Below are 26,660 nucleotides of genomic sequence, written 5' to 3' on the forward strand. Positions count from 1 at the left end.
TATATGAAAGTTAAATGACATAAGGGAAAGAACGGTTCTCTTTTTCTAAGGACGATCAAAATTTCAATAAAGAACAAGTTATTTTTCTTTGAATTATATTTCTTTGTGGGATAGCTTTTGCACATTCAAGTGTTGTTGAGGTGCAAGAAAGGATGAGGACCATCTTGTATTGATATTTGCACCTTTATTTACATACAGTCATTTGGGTGAATTTTTTAGACCGAAAAACCTTTCTGCAGCAGTGATTGAATGACAGGGCTTGCTAAGATACACATTTATTTCAACAAACCTTTCTTTTTTGTATATGTTGGTAGCTTTGGATCAAACCTGAGCGTACAAAATAAAAAAAATTACATATAAGCATAAATTGTTTACCTGACTTTCTCCCCCTCTCCTGAGCATCTGGAGAGCCTTGCTGTTGAATGTATCGTTTTGGGATACCAGCTTCACTGACATTATACTGAAAACCTACTACTGATCTTTCAAATGCTGTCTGTACTGTCCAAAACAAGATTGCTGTGACTGTGACTCCATGTGAGTGCCAAAACCAGCTTAAAAGCCATCTAATGGAACAGAAACAAATCGAGTGTCTCAGCATGTGCAAACTGGTGTGAGCCTCAGTGGATACCTCTGCTAAATTGCATTTTATTTAATAGCTGTGCTTTCAAGTCACAGGGAAGTATGCAGCATCTGTTCACCTGGCAGAAGAGGGGTATATTTCTACTGAATGATGAACTGAGACTCTGCGGTTTTGGGAGGCTTTTCATTTCTTTGCAGTTATGAGTTTTGTGCCTTGCAGTTTTCCTCTATTTCAGCTAATTTCTCAATGTGGTGTCAGAAATATGGGTCAGCTGTTTTGTGTCAATAACACTAGATAAGACAGCCCATCTGAAGTGTTTTCCTGTCCACACGGCTGTGTGATGTCCTGGCGGTTCCAGTGCTTGAGGAGGCTCATGCACTTTCTTGAACTATTCTCACTTAGTCTTGTGGGTAGAATAGACCAAATTCAGTATTCAAGCACTTCTGCCCTTTGAGTATGTCCCCTTTCTAGCTGCTGCTGAATAATCTCCTGCAAGCTAAAAATATCCATTTGATATCAAGCTGTTTTAATCCTTTTACCACTGCTGTGGATTTATGCCATACCCTGGGTAGTCTGGCAACTGAGAAACAGCTATGGTCTGGCCCAGAATCTCAACTTATTGATGTACTTCAGCGAACAGGTGACTTATTTTTCTAAATGTAGGTTTTGTCTTGGGTAATAAAATGTATCCAAGTCTGGAGTTTTAATATGGCTTCATATCAAAGAGGTAGTGAATGTAAATTAATCCACCCTTATCATTAAAACTTGATCTGATATATTAGTTATGAGGTATTAGCTGAAAACAACAAAGGAAATGAGACTAAGTCATTGAGACTTCCTTAGGTCTTTCTTTTATTTTACTGAACAGAATGTGTTCAGTCTCCACTTTTTTTGTTTTCCCCAAGCAGGAATAGACATTCAAGGACAATTTCCTTAAAATTAGCTGTGGAAAGTGAATGCTATCTAGTTGCTGAGAGGTAACTATTTGTCTCTCTAATAAAAGACCACTTTGGCTGCTTCATGTAAAAGACCCCAGTTATAAACCTCTGCAGTTACATTTTCACATAGAGATAATAGGCTAACAAAAGCTTCTATACAGCAGTACATATCAGTAGACTTAAACTAGTGGCAATTCTACTAAAGCAAGAACTCCGAAAAATGCTATTTGTCCTTCAGACTTGTGCATTGTTTTAGGAAAACTACTAATTGAAAATCTTGAAAGAAGCAAGAGAGAAAGAAGGCTTCCAATTTTTGTGAATTTCTGTGTGAACAGAAGATTCCTAAAAAACCTGGGCCAGAATATTCCTAAAAAACCTGGATGACAACTTCATGGAACAGGTCCTTAGGAAGCCTTGATCTGCTACTCGTCAACAGAGTGGATCTTGTGTGTGAAGCAGTGATTGCTGACCGTCTTGGCCACAGTGACCACAAGGCGATTGAGTTTAAAATATCTGTTGACTGGAGGAGAAGTGCCAGCAAAATCTCAGCTCTGGACATGAGGAGAGCAGAATTCAGGCTGCTCAGGAAATTAGTAAGATCCCATGGAGAAGTGTTTTGCAGTTTCTGTGGTCCATCTGTGCTGGTCACTTTCCCAATATCACCTCCTAAGGGCATAGGAACCAGCAATTCCCAGATGAGGGAAGACAAGCATGTGAGGAAGAAGGCTGGCTTGGCTGAACAGGGTTCTTTTCTTGGAAATAAGACAAAGAAGGAAGGTGTATGCCAAGTAGAAACAAATGACATGGTCAAGTGACATGGGAAGAATTCAGAGATCCTGTTTGCCACTACAGGGAGAAAATTTGTGCAGCCAAAACTCAGCTGGAGCTGAAGCTACCAGAAATGTGAGGGACAATAAAAAGATTTTTTTCAGACACATCAATGGCAATTGACAGTGTAAAAATGTCATCGACCCATTACAGGTTGAGGATGGTCACCTTACAACCAGGGAGAGAGACAAGGCAGGGGTGTTTAATGCTTTCTTTGCCTCTGTCTTCAACATGGATGACAGACCAAGGAGGTCTCAGTGCTCTCAGTGCTGGAGGACCATGACTATGAGAATGATGAACTCCCAGTCAACCTTGAAATTATGTGGAATTTGTTGCTCCAGCTAGATCCCTACAAATCTGTAGAGTCTGATGGGATTCATCCAAAAATCCTCAAGGAGCTGGCTGATGTCATTGCAAAATCTCTCTCAATGATTTTTGAGCAGTCTTGGGAATCTGGAGAGGCCTCAGCTGACTGGAAGCTGGTGAATATTGTCCCAATTTTCAAGAAGGGCAAGAAGGAGGATCCTGGAAACTGCAAGCTTGTCAGTCTCACTTCAGTGCCTGGTAAAGTTATGGAGAAGATTATTATGGGAGGTAGTGAAAAACACCTGAAGGAAAACACAGTCATTGGTCACAGCCAACACAGCTTCTTATACTTATCCATTGAACTTTCCAAGTGAAACATAATGAAAGAAAGGTAGGGTACTTAAGTCATGGATTTTCTGGTGCTCATGTCACCAGTAAGGGGGCTGGGGGTACACAAGGAATTGGGAAGGGACACAACTGGGACAGCTGATCCGAGCTGGTCAAGGGATGTTCCATACCATGTGATGTAATGCTCAACAAACAAACTGGGAAGAAAGCTGCCTGGGGACTGGGGTCTGCTGCTCAGGAACTGGCTGGGCATCAGTTTGAGGTTGGTGAGCAATTGCATTGTGCATCTCTTGTTTTGCATATTGTAATTCTTTTATCCTTATTACTATTTTACCTTCAGTTTCTGTCTTATTAAACTGTCTTTATCTCAAATCATGCATTTCAAGGTTTTTTTTTTTTTTCATCCTGGTGGGGATGACATGAGTGAGTAGTTTATCTATTACTGGGTTAAACCATGACATTCTCACATCCATATGAGTTACTCTGGGAGTAATTAGGTAGGATTTTTTTTTTTTTAATTTCTGTGTGACACATAGAAACAACAGATAATAACTTGACATATTTAGATACAGAAAGATATTTAACAGATAGCAATGTTCAATAATATATTTGATATAAATGTCTAATAACTATTTCTCAAGTCTGAAAAAAAGGCCTAAGTGATTTAAAACTTGTGATACTTTCAAGATTTTTTCAGATATGGTCTCTGATTTTGCATTACTCTGAACCAATCACTGCAGCAAATATTTAGGCACTTTTTTCTGGACTAGTTAAGAGGCTTCAGGTTAAATGATCAGCTGGGGTTAATGAAACCACTGATTTTGTCAGTGAAGTAGTTTCCTAATGGGTATATTTTTATGGAGACATGACTGAGTTTAAATAAACTAAACAAACGAAAAGGATCCATTATGCTCTTCTCTCTGTGTAATGAGTTTCTGTAAAATAGAGTAGTTATGCTGATTGGTAGTCTTGGTGAAAAATTTTTTTCCTGTGGCTTTTCATAAGCACCAATAATATCGGGAACTTTTTTTTATGGACAAACTGGTGTTGTGTTAATAATATCAGTATTCTTGATATGTATTTATGAGACACTCTTCACCTAATTTATTTCCTGAAATGGCCCTACAGTAATCTCAAAACCAGAATGTTTTGAAGGCTTGAAAAGTATTAAACTAGCTGAAGTACTTACAACATATAATGGGAGGAATGATCATTTTCATTAATAGCTGTCACAATACTTTATCTGTGATCCTTTTAGACTGCAAGGTGTACACATCAAGTAGAGTGCTCTAATTTCATCAATGGGCACATTGAACTCTATCTTAATGCTCATAAGTCTTGTGCAAATTGAGGAGTAAAAATGTTTTTGGTATGTGCATTTGAAAGCGAACTAATGAACACAAAGGAAATATAGCAGGTGCCACTTTTTAAAATGAAAGGGCTAGAGAATCAATTTTTTGCAGCCAATTGTACATATACTCTGAACTTGTTGCTTTAATTTCACAAATACTATAAATAACAAATGCAGTTTCTGCATCTCCCGGCGGAATGTAAATAGCAACTGTTGTTTATGTGCTTACTGCCTGGAGACTCAAGATGGAGCTACAAAAAGAAAAAATATTGTTGAGTAATAACCATGCAATGGTGAAAGTTCTCCTTTCTAATGTAAGCTTTCTGCACAGACTATTTATGTCTCCCAGGTTCAGAATGAATGAAAAATCTTACCATTACAGAAAGGTCAAACCACTTGCTTTGAATACTTCCTGGAATAAGCATTCGACAAAATAAATGTGGAAGTGTAGATCTGCTTGTCAATGGAAAATGCAACATCTTTGCTGATTTTTGTACTGTGTGAATGTTTGATTCTGGTTGCATAAAACTAAATGACTACACACACACACACGTGCACGTACCCACACACCCACTCCTCCCCTAATTTTATATAGTGGTGTAGTATGAATACTGTGCATACAAATAAAGCTAAATTTGATTTATTTAAAAAGCATATTATCCATTAGTGGTGTAGTATGAATACTGTGCATACAAATAAAGCTAAATTTGATTTATTTAAAAAGCATATTATCCATTAGTGTCCTGTATTATCTGTGTTGTCCAAGTTTACACAACTATATAATTGCTGGTAGACGGTTGTAGAAGAAGAGAGGCTATAGGTAGAAAACCTGGGGAATTCATGCCTTAAATATTGCTGTTTCATTTGTGCAAAATAACAAAAAGGGCTCAGGGTGAGGAGCAGCAAATTGGAATTTTATTATGGGAAAAACCTTTGAATAGGACCTTCCTGTTTTTCATTTAAAAGGCTTTCCAATTTGGTTTTAACTGAAGGAATTCCAGTTGTAACATTAAAAAACCCAATCCCCAAAACAACAACAAAAAAAATCACAGCAAACCCAACCAAACAAAAAAAACCAAGCTTTTAAAATAAATAATAAAACCCACCTTTTACTCTCTCCATTAGATTAAGTGTCAGTTATGCACTGAGTGTGCTAAGCTTGAAATATATTGTGTATAAATTCTGTTGGTGTAAGATTTTTCTCTTGAGTTGACACATGTATGTGCTTTTTAAAAAACAGCAAAACAAAAAACTAGCAACCCAACCTCCAAGTAATTTTTCCCCTTAATTTTCAAGAGTAGTTTTTAAATATCAAGAAGATGGATTTAAATGAATGAACTCGGGAATATTCCAAGTATGAAATGCTCTAGTCTCTACAGCATTTGAACTTGTTTGACTTGTGGATATCAATGTAGTCTATTGCAAAGTCATTCTTCTGTGACTTGTTTTCATAACTAGCTTTCACTGGAGGTGCTTTTCATACTTTTATTTGTGTGACGATTTAAATGTAATTGCACAGAGACAGCCAATAAAGCATTCAAACAGTAATGCATAAATCTTTGTTATCATTCATTAACATTCTAGACAATGCAAAATACTTAAACAAAGTCAGATCTTTATCTAAACTGTCCTTTCAATCTAACAGTAAAGACCCTGCAGCATTTTCGGTAGGTACGTTAATGGTGGGTAGATGGATTTCTTCAGTGTTTGGTCCCCCTAAGGCATTGTATGTAGTGCTTTAGCACAGGATGGATTTTCTGTAGGCTTTCACTTCTAAACAGGCCTCTCTGTGCATACTTCTGTGATGCTCCAAAAATATCTTCTCAATAAATACACCCTTTTTGCTGAGTTCGTCCTAAAAATTATAACTGCTATGAGAGGTATCTCCTTCTTGTAATTAAAAAGGGATATCTCAGTTGTGGGTGTGACTAGTATAATTGAAACAGTCTTTCTCTTTGTATGCCCTCAATTCAATAGCAGAAAAAATAACTGTAAGGAGTTGGAGATGTATTTAGTACTCTTGCCATACGAAAGTAAACTGTATCTTTAAGAAGGATTGCTTTAAGATGAATTGGAAACCAACCACCTCATCAATAGAAATCTCCTGCTGTGAGAAAAGGTGTGTAGAAAAGAGATCAACAGTAGTGGGAAAGCCAGCAAGCCAAAGCTTAGTACAAAGAAATTGTGATGGGAAGGACTTGCTGTCTGCAACATTGTCTGGATAAGAGGCATGAACCAAAACCTGGTGAAAAGCAGAGCTTCTAAACTACACTTAGGAAAAACTTAAAAACATGAAGATCAATCATGTTGATTTAAGATATGATCTTTAGGAGCCAGTAGGCAGAGAGAACAACTGTTACTTGAAAGCTATTGATGTACAGTATAAGCATTTCTTTCATGTTGTCATCTAGTGGCTATTGGAATGGAAAGAGACCAATGCTGTAAAAAAGCAATTGAAATACTAGAGATTTTTCATTTAATTTTGATTTTGCTTTGACTCCTACTAGGACTGGGAGCACCATTTGTTTATATTGCAGTGTTAGAACTGCATAGTTCCTGTTGTGTTAAAGTGAAAAATTATGTTGGGAGGGGATGGGAAGAGAAACAGAAGGAACGGTGAATTTATGCATTATTATTTGTGTGTTACTCATAATTATTTAAAAGAAACAACAAAGCAAAGCAGAGCAGTAGGAAGAGTGAAGGGTAGGAGGAACGTAAATGTAAAGCAAAAGAGGAACAGATACCTATACAATTGTATTGCAGGTGTCAGTGAGAACATTAGTTAGATAAAAGATCTTTCTCTGTTTTGTTGTGCTAAACATGAAATGGAATTTTTCATTGCTGATACTGTGTACTCGTCAATCCTACATAACATCTGCGGCATACTTCCACTAAAAAAGAGCTCATTTATTGCTTGCGTATTTACTTTTATCTCTATTTGGTGGTAAGTGGAAATCAAAGCTTTGACATGTTTCATATATGGCACTGAATAGAAAGCTTCGAAATGCAAATCCAGTCATAGCTCATTAAAAAAAATCAACCACAAAAAAACCCATAAAGAAATTGAAGGATGTTTGACAGGATGTAGTGAATGTGACTGGTGAAAGCTTGCAAAAAGATTCTAAAGAAAGTGCATTTTGGGCACTTGAACTATAAAAGTTGAAAACAGAAGCTAAATGCAAAATGTTTTTTCTAAACACCAATAGCCTTACTTACACTGATAGCTAACTTCTGTCAGAGTGGAAGATGTGCACAGGGAGCTTTACCTCCCACAGTATATCTAGCTAAGTAGCAGCTTACCCATTTTTTAATTATTTTTTTGCTTCAGTTTCATTCTGATATGAAGCCCTTTGAATTTATTGCCTGTAAGATACCTCATATTACATTTTGGTCAGTATCTTGGTGACAGCCAACACATGTCTAAAACTGAGGAGAAAAAACTACTTAAGAGAATAGCCAGTGATCATTCTAAACCTTTTCCAAGAAAAGACACCATGGCCAGGAAAGATCCTACTGGACAAGTTTGCTTCTTTGCATATTAGGTTTCTGGTCAGGCTCCTTACCCTCTGCAGACGTTTCATCCAGACTGTGGGAATCATAGAAGAATCATATTTGTGCCTAAATTATCCCACACCACCTCCATCCCTTGTTAATGTTCAAGTAATATGAACACACTGGGCTTTGCTTTTCTGTAGTGGCCAAATTTCACAAAATCATGTGCTGACATTCATTGAAGATTGTCTATTATTATAAAACTTTCACAGTATAAGAGAGACTGAGTTCAAGTCCTTAATCTCCATAAACTAGTATTATGAAGCAAAAATCAAACCAAATTTCTAGTAATCAAGATTTTTTGTCATATGACCCAGCTGGGAGATGCTGAAATCACCGAACTGATGGCAAATGAATATGAAAACCTGTTGATTTTTAAGTAAAATAGCAGCAGGATAACTTTATCATAAAAAGCAACAAAAAGTTGCCATGAACAAACAAACAAACAAAACCAAACTCAAACAAACCCTTTTCTGTATTTATGTATCACAATATGACAAAGAGTATGCCAGATGTGTCACACTGGGAAGACTCAACTTCTCATGTCACTTTAGTCATCAAATGACATTTCTGTCCATCTACATATAGCGGCTGTAACTGTCTTGTGGTTCAAGTTAGTCTTGAAATGAACTTTTGCCTTTGACAGCAGCAGAGGGAAGTGTGTCCACCTGTGTGTCTGACTGCTAGTTAAAAAACATGGTTAGGAAACGAATGATGCAAGTATCACTGCTGTTACCGTGTGCTTTACTTTGCAATGAATCTGAACTTGAGCATATTGATTTCCTGGGGGATCTGCAGTTATCCGTGGGCTCCACCAATTGTGAGGCTGTCCCCAGTAGGGCCCCTCTGCTAAGGCAGCTGTGCTAGGATGGGTTATATCCATTTCTAGTCCTGAGAGGCTTAAGGATGACTGAGTTATGTGCACAAGAAAATTGCTTGCCCTTCAAGAAAATTCTGCTTCTGTTTCAGATAGGTAGACTTGAGAACCTGTTTTCTGCTGTGCCTTAGTCTCAGAGCTCTTACAGCAGTGTTCCTCTTTCTGTCACCTTGGTTTTAACAATCTAAAAAGACTTTTTTTTTTAACAATCTAAAAAGACAATTTTCACTTGATGAACTCAATACCTAACAACATTTTTAATGTAAGTCAAGGCATGCAATGACTGAGTTGTTTGATACTCCCTGGTCATTGGGATAGAATGAAAACATGATATAGTTTAATTAGTATGTAGGATTAGTTTGATTAGTATGTAGTTATTAGATATGTAGGAGTTAATGAGAGACAATTATTTCTTGTCTCTGTGTATCTTTCAAGGATTTAGTATCTTGAAGATAAATAAGGTCAAGAATAAGATAATGCAGTGTAGAAAACCTATACCATTCATTATAAAGGGTTTTCTTCTCCTAAGTTCAATATTTCTCGACAGTGGTTAAATTGTTGCTAAATGAGATAAAGATGGAAGAAATGTGCTTAGATTCTGCAGAGATAAGCAGCTGATGGAATTTCTGAGGCTTTTTTTCCCCCTCAAAATAGCAAATTTCCATCTGAAGTCAGAAGATAAGACAAATAACTCCATTTTAACTTGTAATTCCACACTGAAGCACTGCATGGCCTTTGAGGGGATCACTCAGAACCTCACTTCATCTAGCCTATAAAACAAAATAGTGTTCCTGTGAGGTCCTCCAAGAAAATGTTTTAGTAACACGCTTCAGCTTCTTTCCAAACATACAAGACAGTGGTTTGGCAGCTCAGAATGTGACATTGGAGTGTTTGTGCGTATTAATTCAAGTTTCCATCATACTGGTGCTAAAAGGAACAGAATGAGGCAGTAGCTTTTCCCCCACCATACCTAGAAAGCTACAGATATATTTCTGCCTACCTAATAGAATGCCAGCATACTGTAGTATTCATAATAGGGCTTAATAGTGTATTCTGTTTGATTATATCCATATAATGAAGTCTTACTCCTATGCAGCAGGGGAGCATGCCATACAAGGCACTCTAAACAAGGCAAGTTTGGAGGGCCAACTGTGTCCTGGGCACATCGGGCACAGCATCACTTACTGGTCAAGGGAAGTGGTTGTCCAGCCCTGCTCTGTGCTTGGGCGGCCTCACACTGAATATTGTGTGCAGTTTTGGTCACCACAATATCAGAAAGATATTAAGCCATTAGAGAATGTCCAAAAGAGGCCATGAGGATGGTGAAGAGCCTTGAGGGGAAACCGTATGAGGAGTAGCTGATGTCACTTGGTCTGTTCAGTTTGGAGAAGAGAAGACTGAGGGGAGACCTCATTGTCATTTTGACATCCTGAGGAAGGCAAGCAGAGGGCAGATACTCTTCCTCTCATGACCAGTGACAGGATTCAAGGAGGAAATGGCATGAAGCTGACTCAGAACAGGTTTAGGTTGGATAACAAGAAAAAGTTTTTTACCAAGAGAGTGGTTGGGCATTGGAACAGGCTCCCCAGGGAAGTGGTCACAGCACCAAAACTATCAGAGTTCAAGAAGTGTTTGGATGATACTCTCAGACACATGGTGCAGCTCTTGGAGATGTCCTTTGCAAGGCTAAGGGCTGGGCTCAATGATTTTTATGGGTCCCTTCCAACTCAGGACATTCTATGCTATGCTATGCGTGTGTTTTATCCAGAACAGAGCTCCATAAGCCACGTTATTCACAGGCAAATGTTGCCGGGCAGATACAAATAGAAATGAGTATTGCAAATGACTGTGAATGAACATGATACTCTTAACAATTTGTTAATGCTCAAATTCATTATTTGAATAGTTCTAATGTATGTGCAGTATCCTCTAGAAACCTCACAAGTGGATATCTTTGGATCTGAATCAGCATACCTAATCAAATTTATTTTAACCTTTACTATTGCTTAGCTAACCTTGCTTACTTTTCTTTTTATATATGAAAAATAGGATATATTTTTCTCAGAAAGTCTTTGTGCCTCCTGAAATTATTAGATGGTGAGCATAATTATGTTGCCATATTTATAGGAGCAAAATAAAAGCCATTCTGGTAATAAGAATGCCAACAACAAACCACTTGAGGAATTATTGATGGAACTTGCTGTAAGGGAAGCAACACATGAGTGTAATTGAATCCTTTAGTGTGAGCATAGACACTATAGTAAAGAAATATAGAGAACATCATATTTCTGTGTCAGTTTCCTGAAAATACTGATAAATCATCCTCTTGAGATTCATGGCTTCTTAGATGGAATAGTACACTTTCACACATGAGGTGCACTTAATATTGGCCAGCACCATGGAAGATGGAGAGCTCTGACCCACCATCATTTTTCACTGTTCTTGTCTGATCTAGTTATGGATCTGCATGTCAGCCATGTTAGCCAAATATTCACTGGTCTTTCTCTTGAGGTCAAAATCTGTGCACTCTGTTACTAATACCAGTGATCTAGCATGGGTAAAAGAGTAAATCTTAAGATCAAAAATACTTCTTTTTGTGCTACCCCACAAATAACACATGGAAGCTAACAGCACTGTGTTTTTACGTTATGGTTGTGGCTTTGGAGAAATCTGAAAGAGTATGCACAGCTGCTGAGCACCACTATTCTTGACACTAAGTGAAATTTGAGGTTTTTTTGCAGCAAGGGTAAGCTGATGTGCTTGTGTTTTCAGAACTGCAAAGGAAAACAAGGTGCAGTAAAATATCTGGTGCTGCAAAAACCCTTAGGATTTCTTTTCAAGCACTGAAGCAGGACATGTGATGTGTTGTTCTCAGAGTGGAAAAAATAGAAAGGATTCCTGGCTTATACTGTCTGAGTAGACTCCCTCTTGAGTTCCTTAATATTTGTACCTGAAGTACTGCATATAAACAGGCAGTATAGGTATGAGAAACTGGAAAAGAGGGAAATAATTCAACCACTAAAGGTGAACCATTATTTTTCAAGGCAGAATGTGAACAGGAGTTCTGATAAGAAAATTAATTCAGTAATAAAAAGAATTGGTTAAATAGCTTATCTGAAAACAAGAAAATAATTTTAAAAATGCTGAAATGATGTGCTAATCAGAGTGTTAATGTAATGCATAAAACTAGAATGTATCTCTAGCAGAAAATATTCCAGAGTTCAGAAAAGAGGAGTATCATTATCGTAAGAAGTGTCAGGCAAGTTCAGAAACATTTTACAGCCTGGTAGCAAACTCAGTCATTTGCTGTATGATTTGTTTAGTTTGTAGGACTCATATTTGAATTGAGGCTCAACATTTTATAAAATAAGGTACTCAGGCTGTCACTCATCTGTGATGTGGAAATACTTTTTGTAAACAACAGGGAAATACACAAACACTTTCAACAATAGTTTAAACCAAAAACTACATTGGACTTCTCGCTTTCTGTGTCCAGACTTGAAAGAATTGGACCTTTGTAACATGTCTTTTTTGAGAAAGACCGATTTTGAAACTCTTTGCCAGGGCAGTTCTCTGGTGCAGCTCTCCAGCTTGGCTTGGAGACAACTTCTGTCTTCGGTAATCAATGCAGAATGAAAGACATCACCTGGGATCACTCAAACATCCTCAATGGTTGTCTAAATATATTTACCTGGAGAGGAGAGACCTAGTGAACTAAACCTCAAAGAAACTTGTGGGTGTTGGCTTGGAGCAGGTTGCTTGGATATTGATATTAATGATGGTAGCTGCTTAAGGAAGCTGATCTCAGGTGGATTCCTTTGCTCTGAGGAGTAGTACAATGATTGGGATTTGCTACCACTGCTGGCTAATCTTGGGAGAGGGCAGGGGAAAGTGGGCTGTAAATAGAGAGGCCTTTTCTTAACACATCTGAGGCCAGACTGACAAGGAGCCCTACTAATAGGGTTAACTTAAATTCTGCTTGATCTAATAATGTGCTCATCTCTTGGGCCTTTAGTAGATACTGAATAGATATTTGTCAGAGACTGAGTAGTATGAGTTTGTTTTTTTTTTTCAATTTCTTCACCCTGTAATACACCAGTAACTTTTAATCTCCTAATCAGACTGTTTCACAACTTGAGATATGTATGAATTTGCTAAATAGACAAGAAGTAACCAAACACATTTGTATTCGAAAAGTAGTCCAGAGTCTGTTGTAGAAGAAGAAAACTTTTCAGAAGCCTGAAAACTTGATTGCAGTTTCTTCACTCAAGTGGGAGTCTAAGAAGTTGCAAACCTGTAATTTTTGATCTTTTTAACAAATAAAATTTAAGAACATTTGCATTTGACAACAAATAAAATGAAAATTAATCAAATTACTGACATGAGCTCTGCAACTTCCAGGCTGAGTTGCCTCATGGCTACAATTTTATTAATCAGCTAGCTGGTTATAAGCAGTGTTTCCTTGAAGGAATATGAGGCAATTAATTGCTGTCTTGCTACGAGCTCCTTTTCTTCCTGCCTAAAACCATTCTCTTATAAAATAGCAGTGCTGTGACAGAAGAAAACTTCAAAGTCCTGCTGCTAATGAAGGGGGGTAGAAGGGAACAAAGGTGTTTCATGGTGGTGAAATGACAGCCTGTGTCTGGGATGGGAGTGACTAGGAGCAACAGGTGTGTTCAGAGTCCTCATGGGCATGTGGTTGTGTGATATTTCAGAAATTTTTGCACGTCTGTGCTTTGAAAAGTAATATATTAAGCTAGCTCCAGAGATTCTTTTAAAGAAGAAATGAGTTGTCCTCTTAAACTCTACTGTATGTGTTTAATTTTGATGCACTTGAAGATCTACTTTATCATTAGCCATACCTTGTGCATAGGCATTCAAAGTATTCAAAACTGGGTGTTATCCATTTTCATTTCAACTCATTTTGTCTTTCATTTAAGTTTATATAAATAAACTCAGAAAATAGTGGAATTTACAAACTAGACCTTTAGTTCTTGAGTTTGTTAAAGAGATGTGCTGAAATTACAATTGTCCTCTATTACTGAAAATACTCAATAGCCATCTTCTCCTATAGGAAAATAAACAAATGTATTTGTTCATACTCATTATTAAGAGTTTGATAAGGCGTTAATAGGGATTCTTGCAGCTGTAATACAAAATGCCCCATACACTGCTACCCCATTCAAAAAAAGAAATAATCAGATGCCATCACTATTGAACCAAGGAAATAAAAATAGTGCAGTCTTTTAAAAGCAACGTATAACTTCACTTTTTTTTTTATTTTTGAGAGGTAACTTCTTATTTCACGGAGGTGAGAGTGAAGAACAAGTAAAGATCCTCATAGCTTGTCAACTTCTAAACTTAAAACCAGCAAAATACAAATGAATAGCAAACATCATTTGTTCTTGATCCAGGCAGAGGAGAAAAATCCTCCCAAGAAACTTAGAGCCTTATATCTGTCCTCAGTTTACATGTAGATAGTGTCTCAAATGAACATTCTAATTATTAGAGGTTTCTCTTGTTTTCATGAATATGCTTTCACTTCTAGGAGAAAATATATATGTCACTGTATTTGAGTTTCTATAGTACATTTTTAGTTCAGACAAGATGAAATTTTTTATCATGGGAAATATTGATAATTTTTTTTCATTTTCTTATCAAACTGTTCTCACAAATTCTTCTTGTTTCTGTAAGCATTCTGGTACCATGATGTATTCATTTGGCATCTCTCTTGAAAAAGTCACCAACAGTTGGGACATATCAGTCCTCTGACAATTCTAGGTTGCAGTTCTGAATTCAGATGTTTCAGATATCCGCAGCCTTCTGATGTGGGAAGTGGGCACCGGGTGCTATTTAAAATGTCAGGTACCTGTTTTCCACCATCTAGGATCTTGGAACAAGTTACTCAAGCCCTCCTAAGAAAGATGAGGCCCAGTTCAAGCTGCCTGCCCTCCTGTGAGGAGTGTGCTGTATCTCCCTCCTGGAGAAGCCCAGGTCATGGCCAGAAAGGTTACTCTAATTTGCATTTTCTTGCCGTGTGTAAGGAAGTTGACTATGCTGGGAGTGTTAACAGTGTGTGCATTCTTTAACTCAAGTACCTCTCTTGAGGTACTTTAGTTTAGTCCATATATAGGTAAAAGTTTAGTCCATACATGAAAATGAATGAACTTACCATTGCTATATTTAGTTATTCTCTAAGCATTTGAAAAATCACCATCTAGACTATTGGATACAGTAATTTGGTATCCCATAATGATCTGTGGAATCCCTACAGTATCAAGTACTGCAAAAAAAGGAAAGTAAGATTGCTAATCAAACCATGGAGAGTATAAAAATGATGCCTGTCTATACTGAGAGAAGGAAAAGATGTTTCTAAGGAAGCTGCTGTTCTAAGCAGAAAAAAAGGGACATACACATCCCATAATAATCCATCTTGCTACTTGGCAGGTTTACAAGACATTTTTCTTTTCATCTGAAAATATAGCAAAAAAGCACTAAGGTATAAATTATTTAATTTCAAGTACCAAACTGGACATTAATCTCTTAAACATAGAAGTTTCAAATACATTTTCTATTCTAAGGAACTATGACACATTTTTATATCTATTAAAATGTATTTCTGTTAAAATATGCAATGATTTTGACAGAAGTTGAAGAAACAGTATGTAAATTTTTTTCGTATAAAGTTTGAGCAGACACTTTAACTAGATAGATTCCTATTAGAGGATGGATGCTTAAAGTTTAAGATTATTACAGTCTTCATTTCCTAACAGGAATTACATGTATTTCACCTGAAATTACTTAAAGATCAAAGAGTATGTAAAAGATTTTCCCATTAAGGACAAGAAACTCATTAAAGAGCTATAAGTAGATCTGGAATGGAATAGAGTAATGGAATATAGTATCATCTTGTGAGAAGGCTAAGAAATACTTCTCAAGGCCACTCAACAGAATACTATTTTTTCTTGACATTTATCAACTTCACACAGGCTTCTAGATCAGAGGTTTTCTAGACAGAGAAGAACAGTGTTGACCTGATTTTTCTAAGGTTTTTGAGGACACTCACATGGGGATCTGACAGGAAATGTATCTGGGAAAGTTAATGCAGAGTAGAATCATGCGTTGTTCTGCATCTTACTATTGCTAGCAACAGCAGCAGTGCTTGAGCAGATAAGAGGAGGTAATTAGTTGCTCAGGCAATGTTTATTTACTCTCCAAAGCTTAGAAGCTGTCTTGCTCTTTTTTTATATGAAAAAAATATTTTTTTATAATATTCTCCAAGTATAACCAGTAGAAACTCCATCAATCTAAGCAGTAAATGTGTACCAGAGCACCCCTAGAAATTCTTACAGCCCTGAAAAGCTGTTTTACTCGACTGTGCCAAATGTATTCTAAGTCTGAATTCAGGAATTGCTTTGTGGGTCCTAATGTGAAATGGGAGTATGTCCCCAGTGTGCAAACTTTTACTGCAATTTTAGGGATGATTAGCTACCCTAGCAATCTTTGACCAGTGGGGTTTGTGCTGGAGGGATAAGAAATCTGGCAGACAGAATGGCATGCAGCTCCACAGTCTGTCACCACTCTGGTTCAAGTTGGTTGTTTTTTGTTTTGGTTCTGTTTGGTTTGGGGTTTTGGTTTGGTTTGGTTTTCTGTTTGCTTGTTTTTCAGAGCCACTAGTGAACTAGCTAGTTTTTCTACCTTTGCTATCCAAGCAAGTGGAAATAATCAATTGTTAGTTTTCTGTTAAAGGTAGAACAAACATCTGAAGCTGTGATGTGCTTTACACCTTTGTCATAGTCTTAGGGTGATGCTTCACCGCTTCAGTTTATTCTGCTGTGTTACTCCCAGAGGTCTTTTCTTGTTTCTAGTAATAATGCAGTGTTTTATTCCTCCTATACACTAGAAAATTTCTTCTCCTCATAAGTTTCTTCCATGTAAGATGATGCAAACATTCAGTAATTTTTCAAATCACTATACAATTTTGTTAGCAGGCTGAGGTGTTTGCTGCTTTATGAATGCATGTTATTTTATTATCTTGTCTCTTCACTGTAACAATCTGAGGTAGTTTCACATTTAGTAATATCACAAAATTTTTTTCTTAGAGGATGTAATCTTCTATTACTGATTTATAGTCTCTTGCTACCTTAAAGCAAATTGTAAACTCTTGATTTGATTTATTTTGGAGTGCATGTTAGAGAGTTTTGAAGAAAATGTAACAGGTTTATTACCTGTCATCTTCTTAATTTCCAGTTGTCTCTTCCTTATGTCACTTTCAAGTATAATCTTAGATGTAATTCCTGTGATGAAGAGATCAAACTTTATATTCACTCTTTTCAATTATTCTTTTTTCTCTTGTTCATATCCCTTTGTTCAATATTGTCCTATTTACACTTGCAAAGAAGAAGTTCTTAATAATTACACTTTTTGAACACATTTGTTTTGACAGATTTCTCAGGTCTTAGACAATATAGAAATCTAGGTGTTTGATGTTTTGCATTTGTTTTCAAATGATTGCTGTTACTGTAATCAGCTTAATTACTGATACTTATTCCATTGGAAGAGAAATGCAAACAATCCACCTAATTGCTATAGTTCTAACTTTGATTTCTTAGCAAGGCATGATAGATGCATGTTTTGTAGACAAGCACTTACGGAATAAAGCAATCCAGATCATAATACCTAAACAACTTATGAAGTTTACTAAAATATCAGAGCTGTTGTTATTATCTTCTGGCATTTTCTTTTTTCTTGCTAACTGGAATGGTGAAACAAGAATTAAAAAACTTTCATGGATCTTTTAACCCTGCATTAATTGTAGATTAAGATATATATTTAGATAATAATGTCTACTTAAACAACACAAGTAGTTGTCATGTTATTCTTCAATACAATGTAAAGGAATCCATAGTGGAAAGATTCTTCAGTGGATAGAAGAGTATCCAAGACATCACTTAGTATTAGTTCCAAGTGCATTGCTACTTTTTTTTAATTCTGCAAAACTGAGTTTACTGAGCAAAATGTCCACAGCTCCACATATGTATCCTGTAACTGAAAATGTGTAAATGTGTTGATTTTGCTGCAGATGAAATGCATAAAGAAATGTAAGTTTTGGGTCAACTTGATAGTTATCTTGCACCTGTTAGGAGTTGTGTTGATTGAGCTTGCAACTTACACTAAAAAAAAAAACAAAATTGAACACTATACCTTTACCATGAAGGATAAATTGAATCCATAAGGAAACTGTCATTCCACTGTTTCTTCTCCTTTAATTTATATATATATTTCATATGACATGAAATCAGCAAATGTACATACAAGATTTCAGTAACTGCTGGTTATTGCTGCAGTACTACCTAATTATGAGGTGAGTTTTATGTTTAGTAAAATCCTAACTTCTTTGGAAGAGGGATCTGTGCAAAGAATACTATTCTGAGAATTTGTAAAATGACAACGTTTCACATTTATGCTTCATCCTAGATGTTTTAATGTACTCCAAGAATACATTGAGAGTGGAGGTGACGTGTCATATACTTTGTTCTATTGCAGAAAAACCAAACAAAATATAAACTTTCTGATTCTTCCAGAATCTGTGTCATTTAAAAGATGTCACCTTGAGTTAAAGTTGTCAGGAGATTTGTTGGTATTGAAGATAATTCTTTTTTTTTTAAAATTTTTTTTAAAGCAAACAGTCTTTCAGTAATAATTTCCATCAAATGTTTCAAAAGGATTTTAAAGTGTAGAAATGGTGCCTAGTGGCAGGTCTTTCTTATGACAAATAGTGCATATTGACAGGCACTATATGTTACTGTCGGAGGCAGGGCTGTGTAAATAATGCCATTTTCGATACTAATGGAAGGTGGCGGAAGGTGATGTATTAGTTTTTTTTGTTGGACATGAAGTATTTTTACTCAGGAAAACAAAAGAAAAAACCCTTCTATTCAACATCTCCACTCCAAACAATATGGGACAGCCTTAATTAGATGGAAAATATGTCCTCAGAAATCAAGTTTGATGCAGTCTTTGATATTTCACTCTTCAAAACTTGCCCACACAACAAATACCTATCACTGAAAAATTATTATTATTATTGTCATGTGTTATTACTGCTACTCACAAATGCCTAAATCAAGTCTTATTTTTAAAATTGTCTGCCCTTTCTCTTAATTGGAAATTTTTGCCAAATATCATCATCCTGAAATTCCTAACCTTTTCCACTAATTTCTCTATCCAAAACAAGTAATTATTACTAGCAGGTAGTCCAAGGAAGGGTTTTTATGCATTCATCCTTTTTTTTTTTTTTTGCCTAATTTGTTTTGGGAGGGCTAACAGAATTTATCATAAGTTGACACCAGGTCCCAGTTCTTGAAAATTCCTTAAGAAGTGGAATCAGGTGGCACTTGGGAGGAGCAAGCAGTGAGCTCAGCGTGGCTGTTGCATCAGTTAGGAAGAAAGTTGTGACTCTTTCATACAGAAGGGGTTTTGCAAGGAAGAATGTGGGTGAACCTGACCACCCTTTACTGCAGGTGCTGACTGGGATCATTGCATAGTTTCCATGACTGGTTCCTCAACATCCTTCTCTCCCCACCTCATGCATCATACCTGCCATCCTACCTATATGCAGTGCAGTTCTCTCTCCTCTTACCTGTTTTGCTATCAGAAAAACAATTACTGTACATCTTAGATAATTTCAGCTGTATTCCGACTCTCTTGTGGTAAAGAAATTATGGGTGGTAATAAGCCTCAGGTATTGCAGTTTCCTTGGGGTGCTTCATTTTATAAATGTATGATTACTTCTGTTAATGAAGTAATTCTGGTGAATTACTGTCATTCTGGTGAACTAGGTCTCACTCAGGGAAAACAATCACACATTTCAAGGTGTTTCTTGATTTAATGCTGTATGCCTGCTCCTTCTTTTTTCTAGGAGGTTGACTGGCCTGTCTAGGGGGTGGCTGGAAATGTTGAAGCTGGAAGTGGAGGTACTAGGCGCTCACGGGGTCCCATAGCCATCAAATATGAGGGTTGCCGGTGATGGGTATGATGCAAACCCCACCTTGTGGGTGGTTTTCTAAATAGGAAATGTTTTATTTAGGGCAGGGACTCAGAAAGGCATCTTTTTTTTCTAGATTACATTAAAGAATGAAGTCCCTAAAGTTTGTTTCTTTGTAACCATACTGCTTTTGAAAACTCCACTTTTTCTCCAAGTGAGACATTACAATATACCTCAATTTAAAAACTGGTCTTAAAAACCACCTCAGTTTTAACATTCATGTATACCTTTATGAATTAATTTGAATTTATTAATTGATAGCTTAGACTAATATTTATTCACATTAGAAGTGTAACTGAAATTCAATATATCTTCAGGTTAATATCAAAGTGTCTTGGAGATGTACCCAGATTAGTCATTGGTAGTCAATTAAATTTTTGTTTCCTATGGAAAAGTTAAATAAAAGCAAAGAGCTCAGCCATTTTTAGAAATAATCACTGTAAATTAATTGGAGGATGGAAGAATATAAACACTAGTTTAAAACCTCAGAGGGATGTCCTGATTTTCACTGCCACAGAACAGTTCTTTTTTTGGGGGAATGTTTGTGAGTATCTAGGATGTATTTTCTTATCAGAGTTATAACAAAAGTAATCTAACTGATTTTTTAATTCTGCCCTTACTTTCCCTTCTACTTGAGGAGTAGGTCAGTGCAGTGAATAATCATGATTCTCTCTTAGCTTTTAGTGATTATATTTGATTTTTTTCCTTATCTGTATTTCATGTTGATCAGATAAGAGCTGACCTGAGGAGTAAGACCAGTGATATGTGGAATCCAATACACTATTGCTGACAGTAGAAGATGTACAAAAAAGAGGTACAAGTACCTAGCAGAGATTAGTATATAATAACTTGATGACAGAGGAAGTTTCTTAATACACAGTATTTTAAGATTTACTCATTCCCCCTAAGTTTTAGAGCCTCTGTAGCTAAAATCCTCAGTTATTTAGTTTTTGCATGCTTGCTTTTCTAATTTTTGAAAGTATTGCAGTCTGATAGATTTCTTCCTTGCAAGACATTGTATTTGACAGCTTAAATATTGCTATTAAGCCAGCTACTGTGTACTATATATTCTGAACTCCATACTAAACTTTCCTATTGAAACCTATGCATATAGTTTTTTTCCTACTTTTAAAGTCCTGGTCTATGACAGTGCAGTATTTTTTTTTTTGATGGTAGCTGATATTTGTGATCCCAGTCTCAAAGACCAACTACTGTTAAGAACTGGGAAAGGTTTATCTTTTTGCAATTTTTTAAAATGCCAAATGGAAAGTTAATATGAAGAGTCCCATAGTTTATTCACATGTATCCATCTGCATTAATGAACTGGAATTGGCAAAAAAATCCAAACCCCACGACTGTAGTAATTTTAGAGGTGGCAAGGTTTCCCTTTTGGGGAGAATATAGGCAAGAATTAAGTGACTACATTTTCTTTTGGAGCTCTTACTGCCTACAGTTTAGTTGCATACAGGAGTGCAAAAATCATAGTTGGTCTAACTGGATACTGATATGTTCCAAGAAACTTGCTTAAGACATATTCTAAGTTGCATTTGTTATTTCCAAAAATATCATTCAAGGTATACATATCCATAATAGAATTTGCTTTTGATTTAATCAATTTTTCTTTGTTCAGGAGACTGTAGTTAGGATAATTATATATGTAATTTCTTACTGTTTTCTGGAAAGGTCTATTCTCCACTACCTGTTCTTCAGGCTTAATAGCTCTAACCTCAGTGACAAAATGAGAGACAAAGAAGAAGATCTTAAAAAGCACAAACAATAGCTAATCAAGCATAATAATGATGTAAAGCTTATTTTCTTGTTTATATAATCTGTCTGTGCCAACCAGGGCCTAATTCAACGGCTCTCCCATTGGCTGGCAGTTTAATGCATTATCTAGCTCAAAATTTTCTTACACAATAAAACTGGGAAATTACTTCTATTAAAAAGTTGGAAACAGACTTATTAAGTAGACTACAGCTTTTTGCTCTCATGTCTGTGGTAGATTATTTTGATCCTTTCAATCAAACAGCCTCCCTTCAAATAATTAACCCTTACGAGATCTGTCAGACAAGTATCTGCATAAATATGATAGGCATTCATGAGAAAATTTATCCATGCATTATATACTTGCAGTAAATCCAGGTAAAATGTAATTGTGCTGATATGATGTAAAAATGCTCAGAATGGTTTATTTCTGTAGCTGTAAGGTAGAAAAGTTAAAAGTATCATTAAGGAAGTAATAGAATTCATGTCAATAGTTATAAATACTAAATTTTATTTAAGATCTTGATAGTTTCCTCTTGCAGAAATTTCTAAAAAAAAGTGAAAGCTTAGAAAGAGGAGAAAGCTTTTTCCCATCCCACTTTGCTTTGTGGGAGAGAAATCCCTGCAGGTGCAGTCAGATTTGCAATTCTGATGGATTTTTAGGTGCCCCTCCCTCGCCACTAGTCTCTTTGGCACCCTAAAATATGAAAAGTTGAGATTTCCTTGGCCTTTAGTGTGTGAGGTTTCAGTGGTCTGGGAAAGCTGAGACCCTTGTGCCCGACCAGTGTGTCCGTGTCCCGTTATGGGGACCCTTCACAGAACTATCCTGATGGATCGGAGGGCCATTCAACTGACTTACCCAGGGAAATACGCCAGCAGCTTAAGGGAGACCCCTCAGTGGGTCTTCCCACTTTATTCAAGTGTGTAACCCACTGCTGGCAACTGCTAGTGCCCAGGAAGGACCACTAACGGTTTATGGAATAACACTTTTTATTAATAGGGAATTATGACAGGTTCAGGTTCAAGGGTTACTGATGTATCTGACTGAAAAAATGTATTCAAAGCAATACACAGACAAACTTCTAATGCCAAATAAAAGTATGTAGCTTGCATAGAGTGTGGTTGTTACCCAATAGGCATCCCTATGGGACTGATCCCAGCACTTACCATGGAGTCTTCCCTAACTTTTCCCCCATTCTCAACTTTTGCTCTATTTCTTTATGTTTAGGTGGAGCTTAAGTGACTTAAGTAATAAATACCTTTGTTGCTGGTTGGTGTACAATTCTCTTGCTTCCCTTTTAAAGATTCAGTAAAAAAAAAAAAAAAAAAATAGAGCACATGCCCAGTGCAGGGATGGTTAACTGTGGGATGGAGGTGTGTGTTAATATTGCAATTAGGTTTTTATGAGCCAAGTTCATCCAAGGAGAGACATTTTGCCACAGTTTCTGGCTCAGCAGCAGGACATCTCTTATCTCACTTGGCTGACAGGTGCTGTGTGGTTTTATCAGCTGCACAGTGCCATCAAATTCCCCTTCCTGCAAGGACTTCTACAGAGCCTGTCCACAGTCTCTCCCCTGTGCTCCACTCTCTGTTCCACCTTCTGTAGCAGATTCTTACTGTTGTATGGGGAACTGCCAGCGATGTTCCATCCAGGGAGTAGCAGCTGCATTTCACCCTGTAAATTCCATATAATTATAACTTCTGTTAGGATGTGAATATAACTTCTCAGTTTCCTCTAGTTTTATCCCCAGCTGTATTCCCACACCCCATCTTGATGCTTTTACTGCTCTTGTCTTATGCTAGTGTGTGCCTTTCCTAACAAAGTCTTTGCCAGTGTCTGTGGAACTTATTAATCTGGTTTTTACATTGTGTGTCTGTTTCCTACATCCATAATCAGAATTATCTACTCTAACTGTAAACTTGTGGAGATAAGCAGTGCTTCTCCTCAGGGCACTATCACAGTGTTGGTTGGGTCCACAGTACTGCTGCAGGGCTGTGCGATAATGATGATAAATGACTCCACAAAAATCCCATTACTACTGCTGGCTTGAAATATCTCAGTGAACATTTCATCTGTAGATGCTGATTCATAGAGTTCAAAATGTGTCACCAGAACTCTCTTCAAACTGAACCCCTGAACTGCTGTTTGGATTCCACCAGTCTGCTCTGTCCCTGCCAGCTGCCCAAAACCTCAGTTTCATTTCCTCACTGGTGTGATACTGCCATGTACTCAGCTGTTCAGCTATTAAAATGGCACGTCATCTCAGATATCTCACTGACCAACCACGGAATCCTTGTGGTTTTGCTCAAGAGGCAGTGCATTTTGTCTCTCTCTCTCTTTGCAGTAGAGAGTACAGAGTGCATATTTCAGTGTAAAATACTTTCTCTGCTGTGCTTTCGTCTTTGTACCGACCTTGTATACAACAAGCATATCTGGTCCAGACTTCTTCCCAGGATAAATAAGCAGTGTTTTTTCCGAAGGGACAAGTGGGTTTGTGCTGATTCCAGTATACTGTAAAATCTGGTGCTGAATCATTCATCAACATGCATGGAACCCGGTCAAGAACCAGCTTAGGACAGACTCTAGAGTGTTCCCCAGAGCCTGGGCTGGAGGTTGAATTAATCCAAATCCAAGTTCCCAGCAATTTAGGCCAGATGAAGTGAGGAAGAAGTAGAGATACAGAATTGCAGTGGAATGCAGTGATCCATAAAAAGTTAGTGTATACTGAGCTCCACCTACAGGCAGTGTGAACACTTTGATCCTAAGTGAAAACCAGTAGTACAGGTGTAAGATGTGGAAATCACAGGGCTCTTGTTTGAAAATTTGCTTTTGGACATTCTCTTTACCATAAAATGTAGTTAACATAGCCTGAGGAACTCTGGCAGACCAAAAGTGATATGCTTTGAAACTCATGGCAGCAGCTCTGAACTGATGGGTAATACATAGATAAAAAAATATTGAAAGAATTTCTGTATCTTTCCCTGTGACTTTATTGTAGAATGAAAGTTTTGAATTCTTCCAAGACAGACCTTCCTTTTTCTTGGAAAGGCAGTAGTTCATATGAATTCTTTTCTGATGACACTTTCTGGTGTATCTGACATCTAAGTGCTGAAAAATGCTCCTCAGCCATTTGCCTTCAAAGTTAAATTTGTGCAGGAAATATCTGCACAAATGTCTAGTGAATTGAGCAATAAGGAGTTTCCATTGGTAGAAGTGTTTTGAGAGGTGAAATATACTATATAGTCCTAGTACTTAAAATTCTGAGTTAAGGTCAGGAATCAAATTTCAAAGTTAACTTCTGCTGTGAATACTTGCAATTAAATTTTAAATGTATGTTTGCTTATGTGGATTTGTTCATTCATTCAGTTACAAACGAGAAATATTATCAAAGCTTTCAGCTGAATAAAATATTCCTCCAAAATCTCCAGTAGGGAATAACTAGAAGAGAAATACTGCCTGCTGTATCACAAATAATTTCTGAAATATAAGAATTCATAATAACATATTGAATCATTTCAGATTTATATTTTAAGCAAAATATCTTTGATATTTAAAGAGTAGGAGAAACACTGAGTATGCCAAGTTTTTCTTCTAATTTTTCCTTTGTAAATATATTTTAACACAGATTCATTCAGAAATCAGTGCCTCTTTGTTCCAAAGGAATACACCTATATAGACAGAATTACATCAGAATTTAAAAAGAAAATTAAGAAGATACACAAACTACACTAAGAACTGCAGTAACTGCACCCAAGAGTTTATGTTCTGATTGACCTCTGGTCAGAAAAGCACTGATATATTAAGATATTTTTCTATATGTAATTGATAATATGATGTTAACTAGTTAATTAAAGGTATCTACTATTTAGATGCTGAAGGAAACCTGTAAGAGAATAATTAGCTTGATGACTCATTGGGTTCCACTTGATAAGAAAGTGTCCTCTCTGATGAGTGAACCTCCTTCAGAGTAATGGAATAGAACATTTTCAAGGAAAATTTAGATCCACAGGAAACTTTTATGAATGCTAAGATCAATGAGGCTCTGAAAGAGTTTTTAGGAAAATCTTGTTCAAACTGTTCCCTAAGAAATGGTAAATCAGATGTTAAATATACCCGAGAGGGGAAAAAAATACTCTTTCAGATGAGGCACTGTTATGCTTTAACCTGGCAAGCAGCTAAACACCACACAGCTCTTCACTCAATCATTTCCTGGTGGGATGGGGGAAAGAACTGGGAAAAAAAGGTAAAATTCATGGGCTGAGATAAAGACAGTTTCATAGGGCAGAAAAGTAAGGGGAAATAATAGTAATTATAAAATAATATACAAACCAAGAGATGCACAATGCAGTTACTCACTGTCCACTGGCCGATGCCCAGCTTGTCCTCAAGCGCCAGCCTTGGCCATGCCTTGGCCAATTCGTCCCAGTTTTCTTGTTCAGCACAATGACATATAGTATGGAATTTTCCTTGTGTCAGTTTGGGATCAGCTGTGCCAGCTTCTTGCCCTTCCAGCTTCTTGTGCACATCCAGCCTCCTCGCTAGTGGGGTGGGCTGAGGAGCTGAAAATTGCTTGACTTAGCAGTAACTAAAACATCAGTGTGTTATCAACACTATTCTCATCCTAAATTGAAAACACAGCACTCTACCAGCTAATATGAAGAATATTAACTTTATCCCAGCCAGGTTTTGTCCTGGTTTGTGTTCTCAGCACTTCTGAATTTCATATTTAAAGAATGAAATACAAAGTAATATTTTGGGTTCAGCAAAAATTCAGACTTTTTCCTCATCTGCAATACTAGTGAATACACAATCTCTTACTGGCACTGTTCATCTCAAACATGTATCAGATATTCAGAAACAGTACCAAAACATATCAGAAATTCCTGGATAAAAGACAAGAAGCTTTTTATTATTGTGGCTGAGATATTTTATTTTTAAACTAATGCACAGTTTTATTCCTCTCATATTTACTTCAACAACCATCTCTTTAATTCTTATTTTTTTATAGCAATGCTGATTTGACACCTGTTTTGTTTTCTGTGACCTAAATGAATCCTGTTGGAAAGTG

This window comes from Empidonax traillii, unplaced genomic scaffold (assembly GCF_003031625.1).
Source record: "Empidonax traillii isolate 1590-97213 ecotype Southwest subspecies unplaced genomic scaffold, ASM303162v1 scaffold493:size717247, whole genome shotgun sequence".
NCBI lineage: Eukaryota > Metazoa > Chordata > Aves > Passeriformes > Tyrannidae > Empidonax > Empidonax traillii.